This window comes from Orcinus orca, chromosome 11, assembly GCF_937001465.1.
Source record: "Orcinus orca chromosome 11, mOrcOrc1.1, whole genome shotgun sequence".
NCBI lineage: Eukaryota > Metazoa > Chordata > Mammalia > Artiodactyla > Delphinidae > Orcinus > Orcinus orca.
In genome coordinates, this window is record NC_064569.1 from 60,487,493 (window position 1) to 60,499,901 (window position 12,409).

Below are 12,409 nucleotides of genomic sequence, written 5' to 3' on the forward strand. Positions count from 1 at the left end.
TCCCCCTGGGGAAGCCAGCTGCTGTATCTTCAGCAGCCCCGTGGACAGACCCACATGGTAAGGAGCTGATGCCTCCAGCCATCAGCCTCCTGAAAGGCACTGGAAGCACATCTTGTAGTGTAGGCAAGCTCTCCAGTGACTGCAGCCTCCTGAGAGACCCTGAGCCAGAAGCACCCAGCTAAGCTGCTCACGAATTCCTGACCCTCAAAGAAACTGTATAAATATTGTTTCCAGCTGCTAATTTGGTGGGGGGGGATTTTTACATGACGTAACTAGAACGATATTGAAGCAAATCTAAGCATTCATCAAAACACCACATTTTGATGGAGTGCAGACGTGAAACTTTTTCTCAGGAGGAATAATTTTCCTTGATTCTTACCACTAGAGGGCAAAATAGTCACAAATGATGGCTTGAGGAAAGAATTGAAAGGCTTTTTCTCTTTCCATGGAACTACAGATGTCAGAGACACAGAAAAAAACCTTAGAGATCATCTGGTACAGTCTGTGAGGTCACAGATGAGGATTCTAATGCCCAGAAATATAAACTGACTGGTTCGAGGTCACACAGACTCAGGTCTAAATGTACAAACTCAGTTGCATATAATAACATGTAGACCAGGTAACTGTTAATCAATTCTGTTGTTTTTTTTAAAATTGCTAGGTACAGAATAGAGAGAGAAGGCTTTTTAAAATCCTCTGTATTTCAATTAACCTATTAATATCCCTAAGACCAAAAAATGTATAATTGGGTGCCTATTACGAGCCACTTAGCAGACCTTATGTACTATATGTCTTCTCATTTAATCTGCACAACAAAGCTTTGAAACTTATACTTATCAATGCATAAGGGACAGTATTTTCCAAGGACATATAGCTAGAAAGAAGGAAAACAAATCTGAATCTGGTACAAGTTAAATCTCACTACAATAATTTTGGCAGGGGTGAGGGGACAACTCAATCTTTGATTATACCAGAAGTTTGTTGCTTCTGGAAATCTTTTAGTACGTTAAGATACTTAGGTGGTTGCCATATAGCATTAAAGAGGAAAGAAAAGAATAATTTTGATGACTCTCCTTCCTTTCTTCCCCGAGGACACACTCTTTCTCTCTCCCCCCTCGCCTCGTCCCTTCTTTCTATCTGAGCAGCTGTATGATCTTGGTTAACCTTCCTGGAGCTTCATTTTGTTGCACCCCCTTCACTTCCAAAATGAGAATACACCTACCTCCTTCAGACTTTCAACAGGGATGCTGTGATGATTAATGAGGAAGTCTTTACGAATCTCATTTGATTTTGCTGAAGACAGGTGTTTAATAAAGCGGATGAATCATTATAATGGTAATTAGTCATATTTTAGGACAGATGGGCAGATGTCTGGCAGCAGTGACTTGGCTGGAGCTGTCACCACACCAAAGCAATACAGCTCTGTCAACGTGTCAACTGCATCAAGTTAGGAACAAAAAGAGTGCAATATCTGCCCAGCTCACACACTGCTTGATCACCATCCCTGCCTGGTACATACTGGTGCACAGTCACAACAGTCCCAAGGCAGGCAGGCATGCAGACAACCCTGGAAGAACCACCTTATTACTGTGATATATAGTCTCCAAGGAGAGCCACCATTGATGGCTTCTCTCCTTGTACATGCACACCATTCCTCGTATATGCATGTATATGCACGTCACACCAAGGGATTGAGCCTATTTCTCCTCCCCTTGAATCTGGACTGACTTAGACCAGTAGGTTGCTCTGGCTATGATTCTGCTTATTCCAGGTCAAGCCTTCAGGAGGATGGCAGCTTCTGCTTCCTCCCTCTTGGAAGAGAGCTGCAGTGCAAGGAGTCACTAGGAGGAAGCTCAAGCTAGCCAAGTGGAGAGACAGAGACAGAGACATGCCAACCAGCTCTCAGATGTTCTAGACATCACATCTGACATTATGGACATGAGGAGTGAAGAAGCAATCTTAAACATTTCAGCTCCAGTAGACACCATGTGAAGCCAAAGAACTCTCCAGCCCAGACGGCAGAAACAGGAGAATTAATACATATTTGGGGACTTCCCTGGTGGCACAGTGGTTAAGAATCCACCTGCCAATGCAGGGAACATGGGTTCGATCCCTGGTCTGGGAAGATCCCACATGCTGTGGAACAACGAAGCCTGTGTGCCACAACTACTGAGCCTGCGCTCTAGAGCCCGTGAGCCACAGCTACTGAGCCTGTGTGCCACAACTACCGAAGCCCACGCACATAGAACCCGTGCTCTGCAACAAGAGAAGCCACTGTATGAGAAGCCCGTGCACCGCAAAAAAGAGTAGCCCCCCGCTTGCCACAACTAGAGAAAGCCCGCACTCAACAACAAGACCCAATGCAGCCAAAAATAAATAAATAAAATAAATAAATTTTCAAAATAAATAAATAGAGACTTCCCTGGTGGCGTAGTGGTTAAGAATCCGCCTGCCAATGCAGGGGACACGGGTTCGAGCCCTGGTCCGGGAAGATCCCACATGCCGCGGAGCAACTAAGCCAGTGCGCCACAACTGCTGAGCCCGCATGCCACAACTACTGCAGCCCGCGTGCCTAGAGCCTGTGCCCCACAACCAAGAGAAGCCACTGCAATGAGAAGCCTGCACACCGCAACAAAGAGTAGCCCCCGCTCCCCGCAACTAGAGAAAGCCTGCGCACAGCAACAAAGACCCAACGCAGCCAAAAAAATAAATAAATAAATAAATAAATTTAAATAAATAACTAAAGCTGAGAGGGACCTAACAACAACAAAAAAATACATATTTGGTACTGGGAAGCCATTTTGTTCTCAGGATGTTTGTCACCTGGCGATAGATATTTGAAACACCTATCACCATTTAAAATAAGGTTATATACCTCTTGATACTCTCTTTGCTAAAGGAAATAGAATATTCTTTCAGAGAAATGCAATGAGAAAAGTTTCAGTTGGGTAAAATGGAGGGGAGTAATTCCTTTTTAGAGGATAGATTTTGGCCTCATAAAAGTTCTGTTATAATAGAGCATTTATTCCTTTCTGCATTCATTCACTCAATAAATATTTGTTGAATAAATTTATTGTCTGTTGTATATCTGGTACAGTTCTGGGCATGGAGTACATAGTGCTAAATGAGACACATATAGTGCTGACATCCTAATTGGAGAAGACAAACGACAACTACAAAATAAGATTATTGCAGCCAATGATAATGCATCTGAGAGGGGGTAATGTGATAGCATTATCATAATCTTTCCAAGGGTCACTTCCTCATGTATCTGCAATAAACAGAAATAAAGAAAGAGTTCCCCCTAAGCTTGTAATACAGTTTAATTATCTGCAACCTAATTAGCAGTTTCTTGGTGTGGGTACACACTCACAATTTAGGGCCTTCCCATTTTAGACGTCACGTCTGTAGCTTGGCTAACACGGAAATAGATCTGATAAGAAAGGGTTTTTTCTGCTACCTTATCACTTTGGGGGAGGTGAAGGTGGGATGTGCTAACATTGAAGGAATAGGTGCTGTGAAGCCCAGGCCGGGTCTATTAACACAATCTGAGCCATGGCCACTTCTGTGCTCAAAGAAAATAAGTTTGAATTAGGAAAGAAACAAGGAGCTAGATATTTGATAGTCCTAAATTTCTGGAAGGTTTAACTTACTGATTTTCTTCTAAAGGAAGGGTACTTTTCATGAGAGAATTCAAGTGGAAGAACCACTCTTCTCTCATACATAACATGGCTCTCTGCTATCCTGTGAGTCTGCTCTCGGGCACTTCCTTATTCTTTTAAAATTAGCAGTGACTCCTTCGAAAGCAGTGATTCTGACTTACTTTCTTTGCTCTTCAGCCTTTCACGCAATATCCCTCCCATAGCACATGCTTAATAAATATTTGTTGAACGAGCAGATATTGGATAAAGAGACCAGTATCTGCATTTGAATCCTAGCTCTGCAACGTACTAGCAGTGTGACCTTGGTCAAGTTACTTAAGTTTTCTATATTTCCATTTTCTCAATTGTAAAGTAGGAAACAAAATATTTACATGATTGGTTGTAATAAAAATTAACTACTCACATACATATAATACATACATAATGCAATTAATGCAGAGGTTACATGTGGGTGAAGCTAATTAAATGTAGTTCCTCCCCAAAGAGGGTATTTGCCTTTAGATAAAATCTGGGAAAAGTGGAGATCACTGCTATGATCTGAATGTTTCTGTTCCCCACCCCCCAAGTTTATACATTGAATCCTAACCCCCAAGTTGATGGTATTAGAGGTGAGGCCTTTGGGACGTGATTAGGTCTAACCAGGTGGATGGGATTAGTGCCCTTCTAAAAGAGGCCAGAGAAAGCTCCCCTGTCCCCTTCTGCCATGTGAGGACACAGCAAAAAGACATCTGTCTTTGAACCAAAAAAGCCGGCTCTCACCAGACACTGAATCTGCAAGCGCCTTGATCTTGAATCTCCCAACGTCCGCAACTGTGAGAAATCAATTACTGTTGTTATGAACCATTCGGTCTATGGTATATTGTTATGGCAGCCCAAATGGACTAGCAGGATCACTATTGCTAGAATTCAGTTTGAGTTTTTTTTTTATTTAAATGGTGACTTTTCAAACTCTGCTTTCACCTAAGATAAATTTCTTATTTGGCCGCTACTACTTGCAATATATGAGTATCTATTATAATTTATCAAGTCACTATTTTGGAAACAATAATATTAAGCTTTAAATCGACCATGTAGTGATCAAAGTTTGCTAAGGCAAAAGAGTTGGAAGGACAGAAAAACAAAGCAGCAAACCTGACTCCTTTTACAAACTACAGTCTAACACCAGAAGAGCTAATCTTGAAATGTCTGTTCATAGGAAACTCACTGTAAAGTCCCATGATGTTAATGGGATAAGCAATATATCCTTGCCAAAAAGACACCCAGGTAGATATTTTGGAAAAATGTGTCTTCGATTAAAGGCTATTACCTAAAGAGAAAAAATGACACAAATAAATAGTTTTTGTCACTTTTTTATCTCATATTCGTGGAATATGTGAAAATGGAATTACTGATACAAAATTTGAAAAATTCAACTGAGGTGATTATTATAATTTTTAAATTATAAGCTTTATTTGGCAAGGTGAGAACATACAAGAGCTGAGATTCACCAGTATTTTAAAATGAATGATAATGAGAAAAAATTATGACTAGGACAATCAGCTTAACATTAAAAGCCACTTGTTTTAGACTGTAACTTAACAGGAAACAAAATGATGATATTCAATTTATGGCATAATCTCTTTAAGTGGCAGAAACTATAGCCTTTAAGAAGATTCAAACCTTTTCTTCTCTAACTACTAGGGAAAGACTTATCTGTTCTCAGGAATTACTGAAATAAGCATTCTGATCTTTCAAAATCTGTATGATTGCTAATTCCATGGTGCTTCATCCTGCATGAACATAAAGGTTTGTAAATAGATTTAGAGATTAAAAAAACTAAAAACAGAGCTACCATATGATTCAGCAATCCCACCCCTGGGCGTATATCCAGAGAAAAACATGGTTCAAAAGGATACATGCACCCCAATGTTCATAGCAGCACTATTTACAATAGCCAAGACATGGAAGCAACCTAAATGTCCAGCGACAGATGAATGGATAAAGAAGATGTGGTATATATATACATATATATATATATGTGTGTGTGTGTGTGTGTGTATATATATATATATATATATATATATAATGGAATATTACTCAGCCATTAAAAAAGAATGATATAATGCCATTTGCAGCAACATGGATGGACCTGGAGATTATCATACTAAGTGAAGTAAGTCAGACAGAGAAAGACAAACATCCCATGATATTGCTTATATGTGGAATCTAAAAAGAAAATGATATAAATGAACTTATTTACAAAATAGAAATAGACTCACAGCCTTAGAGAATGAACTTACGGTTACCAGGGGGGAAGGGTGGGGGGCAGGGATAGATTGGGATTTGGGGATTGACATATACACACTGCTATATTTAAAATAGATAAACAGGGAATTCCCTGGCAGTCCAGTGGTTAGGACTCCATGCTTTCCCTGCCCACTGCTGAGGGCGCGGGTTCGATCCCTGGTCAAAGAACTAAGATCCTGCAAGCCACGTGGCATGGCCAATAAATAAGTAACCAACAAGGACCTACTGTATAGCAAAGGAACTCTGCCCAGTATTCTGTAATAACCTAAATGGGAAAAGAATTTGAAGAAGAATAGATACATGTATATGTATAACTGAATCACTATGCTGTACACCTGAAACTAACACACTGTTAATCAACTATGCTCCAATATAAAATAAAAATTTTAAATAAATGTAAGCTAAAAAAAAGTGAGATAGCAACAAGTGATTTGTCTTCCTATAACACATTCTTACTTGGGTAACAAATGACTGAAAGATTTCCAATGACTCGCGTGCCTTGCTGACTAGGCAATCTGCACTCTGAGAGTTTTCTCTGGCTCTCAGTATTCTAGATGGCATCTCTGTTTGGGATGAAATTAGAACGATTACCTCTGTAACCTTAAAAACACTTTGCCATCTTCCAAAAGCAAGCTGTTAAAAACATAAGATAAACAACAGACCCCAAGGATATGGCAAAAATAAAATGAGGTGTTTTTGTCACTGGGCTCCAGCTGGATACAGGGTATAAGCTAGAAGAGTTCGTGAACTGGTTATGCGTTCTGTACCACACCACACAGATCAATGACGATCCCTTAGGATTTACCGTGACAGACATTATTATAATCTCTTTAACTCTGCACTTAAAAGTATATGTTTGGCTCAATTTCTACCCAGAATTCCTGGGTCTGTGTCATTGTCAGGTAACTAGTACCTTCTCAGAGAATGGAACATTTTACTGAAGATCTCTCTATTTCCCTTCACTCACAGATTCACAAACAGGGGGTACTTAAATGCTCCTCAGTCCTGGGAAAGTGGGTGATGAGGAAGGTCAGGAATGGAATAGGTAGAAAAATCTTCCCTAGTCTAACACTGTATCAGCTCTTTACCCAATTTCTGCTAATGATCTGAATCACAATGTCCTTGAAAATACTGGTGTTTGGGATAAAAAGATTTCAACCTCTAGCAGGTGTTGCTTAGCCCCTTCAGACCATCTAGTCTTCCATTTACTGACTCCATAAAAAATACATCAAGTATTTACTTTATCCCCAAAGTTGTACCAGCCCCTAGAAAAATACTGCATTTAATAAGATGGACATAGTCTGTGCCTGCACGAGAGTTTACAGTGTAGAGGTGAAGGGTACTAAACAGATGTTTGCAGTTAAGTGTTGCATATACACTGTGGAAGTGTTCCCACTTCTTCCAACTGGTAGAGTAGAAAAGGACACCAAAGTTACCCTCGTCTGGGTATCCTGGTGCAAATAATTTCATGGGATTCAATCAATTTCTTCAGATGAAAGTAAGAGGGCTTGGACGAAATGAATTCTAAAGGTTCCTTCCAGTGAAAAGGTGCTAGAATTCTATTCAAATCTCTTCAATCCCAACGGCATACTCAAGGTCTTTCTCTTAAAGGATAATTTGAGAACTTCCTGGGGACTAAGGACAGACAATAGTTATGTCTTTGGTCATCCCTAGAGTGGCAGTTGTGAAGCTCCAATCCAGAATCCTGAGATGCTCAACAACCTCTTGTGGAAATGTTCCGGGAATAAGGTCCCTGTGGTACCCCATATGGTTTTAACTTCTGTTTCCCAAAGGACCCCTTTTCTGTATATGTACCAAGCTGGGTGGGGACACTACTCTCTTCTGTTCATAGTGAGCTGTCACATGCCCCAAAGGTGCCACCTCAAAAGGTTGCACCCTATCATTTTCTCCCTGAAGTAACCAAATGGATTAGCAAGAACCCAAATTATCTTCTTAGACCTTGCATTTACCAAAATATGTGATGAGTCATACACACAAACAGAGACAAAGAAACATCCCTATGCTCTCCATCGTTTCTGAGGTAAACATGCAAATGACTTCTGTAGTCAACGCCATCGTATGGCTCTTCCAATACCTTTTCCAACCCTTCTCTCTTGTTTTCTCCATTGTTGAGGCTAGAAAACAAAAATGTTCAACTCTCAACCTTTCTCTCACCTAAGAGTAGCCATGTAGCTCAATTCTGGCTTATGAGATGTAGATGGAAGTCCCTGGGGACTGACGGCTTCTTGTTGCTTTACTTTCCCCTATTTTTCCTGCTCGAAACATGCCTGTGATGGCTGGAAGTATAGCAACCATCATGAAACCATGAAGATGAGAGTCATCACTAAGGTTGATGGAGCAGAAAGAGAACAAATTTAGTTCTTTGCTGACATTTAGAGATGCTGCCTCAGCCTTGGACAGTCTACACTAAACCTGATATTTTAAATGTCTTTTGGGTTCTGTTTCTCACATATTAATATCATCCTAACTTACCAACATCTACTAATAATGCCGATTATCAGAGTGGCCTGGTGTACTTAGCAAGAGCCTGGAATTGATCAGAACATGCTTGCATGTGTTTGGGTGGTGTAAAATCATCTTGGTTCTTTCATAGCACTCTATCTTTTATGTATGAGATTTTAATCAATAAACATTGGAATATCTGAACTGAATGGAAACAAAGCTACCAGCACCAACCTATCTCAACAAGAAGATAAAAATACTTTTAATTTTGAGAAGCTCAGAGTTGTGACCACTCTGAATTCAATGGTGAGGTATTGTGCCCTGTTTTGAGGAAGAGTCTGAGCTTGAAATATGTGTTTTTAAAAATGCAAGGCTGCCACTAGTTGCATATTATGGGACATATTAAATACAAGTTTCCACTCTGGAGAAGACATTTCTCAGGTCTTTAAACATTTGAGGAATATGAGCAGTTCCTTGTGTCTTATTAAACAAAATGTGTTTTGAAAATATTAATATCTCCACTCTAGGCTCTAGAGTCAGACTACCTGGCTCAAATCCTTGCTTAAATTTTTACTGGTGGTGTGATTTTGGACAAGTAATGGAACTTCAGCAATGCTCAGTTTCCTCATTTGTATAAAAGAGTAATAACAGCAATTACCTCCTAAGATTGTATACATTGTGCAGTGAACTGAATGTTTGTGTCCCTCCAAAATTCATGTTGAAATCCCACTCCTAAATGTGATGGTATTAGGAGGTGGGTCTTTGGGAGGTAATTAGGTCACTAGGGTGAAGCCCTCAGGAGTAGGATTAGTGCCCTCATAAAAGGGACCTCAGAGAGCTCTCTCAACCCTCTTTTCATCAAATGAGGATACAACAAGAAGATGGCCATCTGCAGCCTAGAAGAGGGTCCTCACCAGAACCTCACCCATGTTGACATCCTGTTCTTGATCTTCCAGCTTCCAGAACATCAATAAATAAATTCCTGTTGTTTCTGAGCCACCCAGTCTATGGTAGTTTGTTATAGCAGGACAAACTGGCAAAGGCATATTGTATGCAGGTAAATTTCCAAGTATTATCTATTATTATAATTGTCAGGATAGAAGCTTTACTTTGAAGGTTTGTTTATATTTCATTTTAGTTGATATAAAATTTCTTTGTGTGTGTTTAATGTATATCAGTCTTTATGTGGTCATCAGTTATATTTTTAATAGATGAAATATAAGCCCACTACACTTGCTGAAGTCATTGGAACTCCTTGGAGGCAAAAAATATTTTTGTCCAGTGTCAAACATAGTGTCTGGCATATAGTAGGCGTGTAACAAACATTTGTTAAATAATCAACTGAATGAATGCTAGGAAAGAAGGTAAGAGGAATTCCTATGGGCAACTTTTTATCACATTACATTTTTGAAGGGCCAAATACAAGAGCTGTCATTAAAGTATCAAGCCCGCAATGTCTCTGTGTACTAATTTCTGAGTTCCCAGAACTTGTTTTCAGCTACAGTATTATTAGCATTATGAAAAGACCTCAAATTGCCTGGGTTCTCTTTGTTATTTATTTATTAGCATTGTTTGGTTTGTTCAAGTGGGATAGCAGTGGTGTGGGAATTAACTTTAAGCCACTGAATTATTCATTAAAATCTAATGTTCTCATGCAGGGAAGAACAGAAACACAAAACAACAAATTGCATCAACTCTCAGTAAGCTATTTTTGGGTTTCTGCTGACACCACACATAGAACCTAGGCACCTAATTAACAATAGATTAATACTTTAGATAAGAATAACCTGAACAGAAACTCTTGAAGGTAAAATTAAACAAAAATCATGAAAAATTATTTGGTTAGCCACAGGCCTTCTATGAAGTTTTTAGGCTATATTTGTTGGTATTCATTGTTCATGAACACAATCTAAAATTGTAGATGAAAATATAAACTAAGAGGAGTGAGTTCAACTGTTGACCCTGATTACCCTAGTCATGCAGGGGTTAGCCAGAAACTCTTGCAAAGAGACAATAAAATGATGATTTCAGATTCTGTCACTACAGAACAGGAAGAATAAAGAAATTCCTGAAGATACTGAATTACAATTTTCTGAACTTCAGATTAGATAAAAAGTTGATGTCTGCCACTTTGTTGACATAGGACATATTCTTAGGTACTCTATATACATTCCTAATTGCATTAATTTTGTTTGGTTACAAGTTTAAATTAACACCAAATAGTCACAGCTTAAACTAGATAGTTAATTTCTCTTTCATGTAAAGGGGTCCAGAGTGAAGCATTCCTCGATTGGAGTAGATATTCTTGATAAACATTTATATCCAAGGCTAGGGAGAAACTCGTGTATTTTAAATAGAATTTTGGCAGATCAGGGTGATCCCATGTGATGGTTTTGCTATGTTTTGATTCCAATGAACTCTATGTGGCTCTTAGCTAATTCCAAAACTCACATTCACCCTGAAATAACAAAACTTTGTCACAATTTAGAATATTTTTAAAAAGTAATATAGAATACTATATCAATTTAGGGAAGATGTAACAGAGACATTAATATAAAAAGAAAGCAGGTTCAAAAATATGTTCAGACACACACACACACGCGCGCGCGCGCGCGCGTGTGTGTGTGTGTGTGTGTGTGTGTGTGTTCCTGGACCACAAATTGGAATAGACAAAGACTTTTTTTTATATATGAGCCTACAATTTCTTTTTTATTGTATCCATTCAACAGATATATTTGCCTTCAAACATCCTAGGTCTGCAATGAGCAAGCCACCTGCATATATATATATTTTTTTTTGCGGCACGCGGGCCTCTCGCTGCTGCGGCCTCTCCCGCTGTGGAGCACAGGCTCCGGACGCGCAGGCTCAGCGGCCATGGCTCACGGGCCCAGCCGCTCCGCGGCACGTGGGATCCTCCCGGACCGGGGCACAAACCCGTGTCCCCTGCATCGACAGGTGGACTCCCAACCACTGCGCCACCAGAGAAGCCCCACCTGCCTATTTTTTAAGATGTAGTACTGGCCCTAAAGGAGCTCTAAATCATAAACATAGAATTCCAAAGACATATGCTATGTTCCAAGCGGCAAGGGCTATCCCAGAAGTAAACACGGATTGGGGGGTGGTTGGTAGGGGAATCCAGAGGGGCTTGTGGTTTTCTTTGCCAGGTGACAGGAGAGAGACAAGGGCTGCAGAGAAGGGGATCTGGCAGAGCTTGAGAGTCTTGGGCCAAATGGCAGAGCACCTTGCAGCCATAATTTTTATTCAGCCAGATCACGTCTTTAATCAGCTTTGCCAGCAGCACCTTTGAGGCAGTTCAGCCACCCCCAAGGAAAGAATTCCTAAATCTGGCTTATGGGGAGTGAATAGGAAAAGCCCATCAGTGCTTAGCAGCCAAACATCTCTTTAGCAAGCATGCAAGGCTGGAGCCTCACTGCCAAACGAGAGGCAGCAGGGTGTGACCAAGAGAGACAAAAATACTGAAATAGCCCTGTTCTTCATGCCCTCGTCTGCATCCTCATTTAAAAGAAGAAAGTAAACTGAAAACTCTCCAAAGATAAATTCAACTCAGCCATTCATAACTCTCTGCTTTACCCTGAATTTGCTAATATCAGTAAGTTGTCTGTGTCCTTTGACATTTTCAGTAATTCAATTTATTAGGAGACTAGATTTATCTACCTCCAATTTTCAATTCCATTCTGACGATTTTCCGTACCCTCATCATCTTCAGAGACAGCATTACACAGGGACACAGACGTGCAATCAGGCTGAAAACATGGTTTGCTTATTCTTCTACTGATCAAAGCTCTTTACCAAATATAGCTTTAACTCTTGGGTAATGTATATAATATGTCCAGAATAAGGCATAAGACTCTTTTATAAGAATAATTTTTTCCATTCTTTCTTTAAAAAATCCAATATAATGTTGAATAGAAGTATCACACAGTTTTTAAACATCCTCTGATTAATCAAATATATGCACACATGTGTATAAATATATT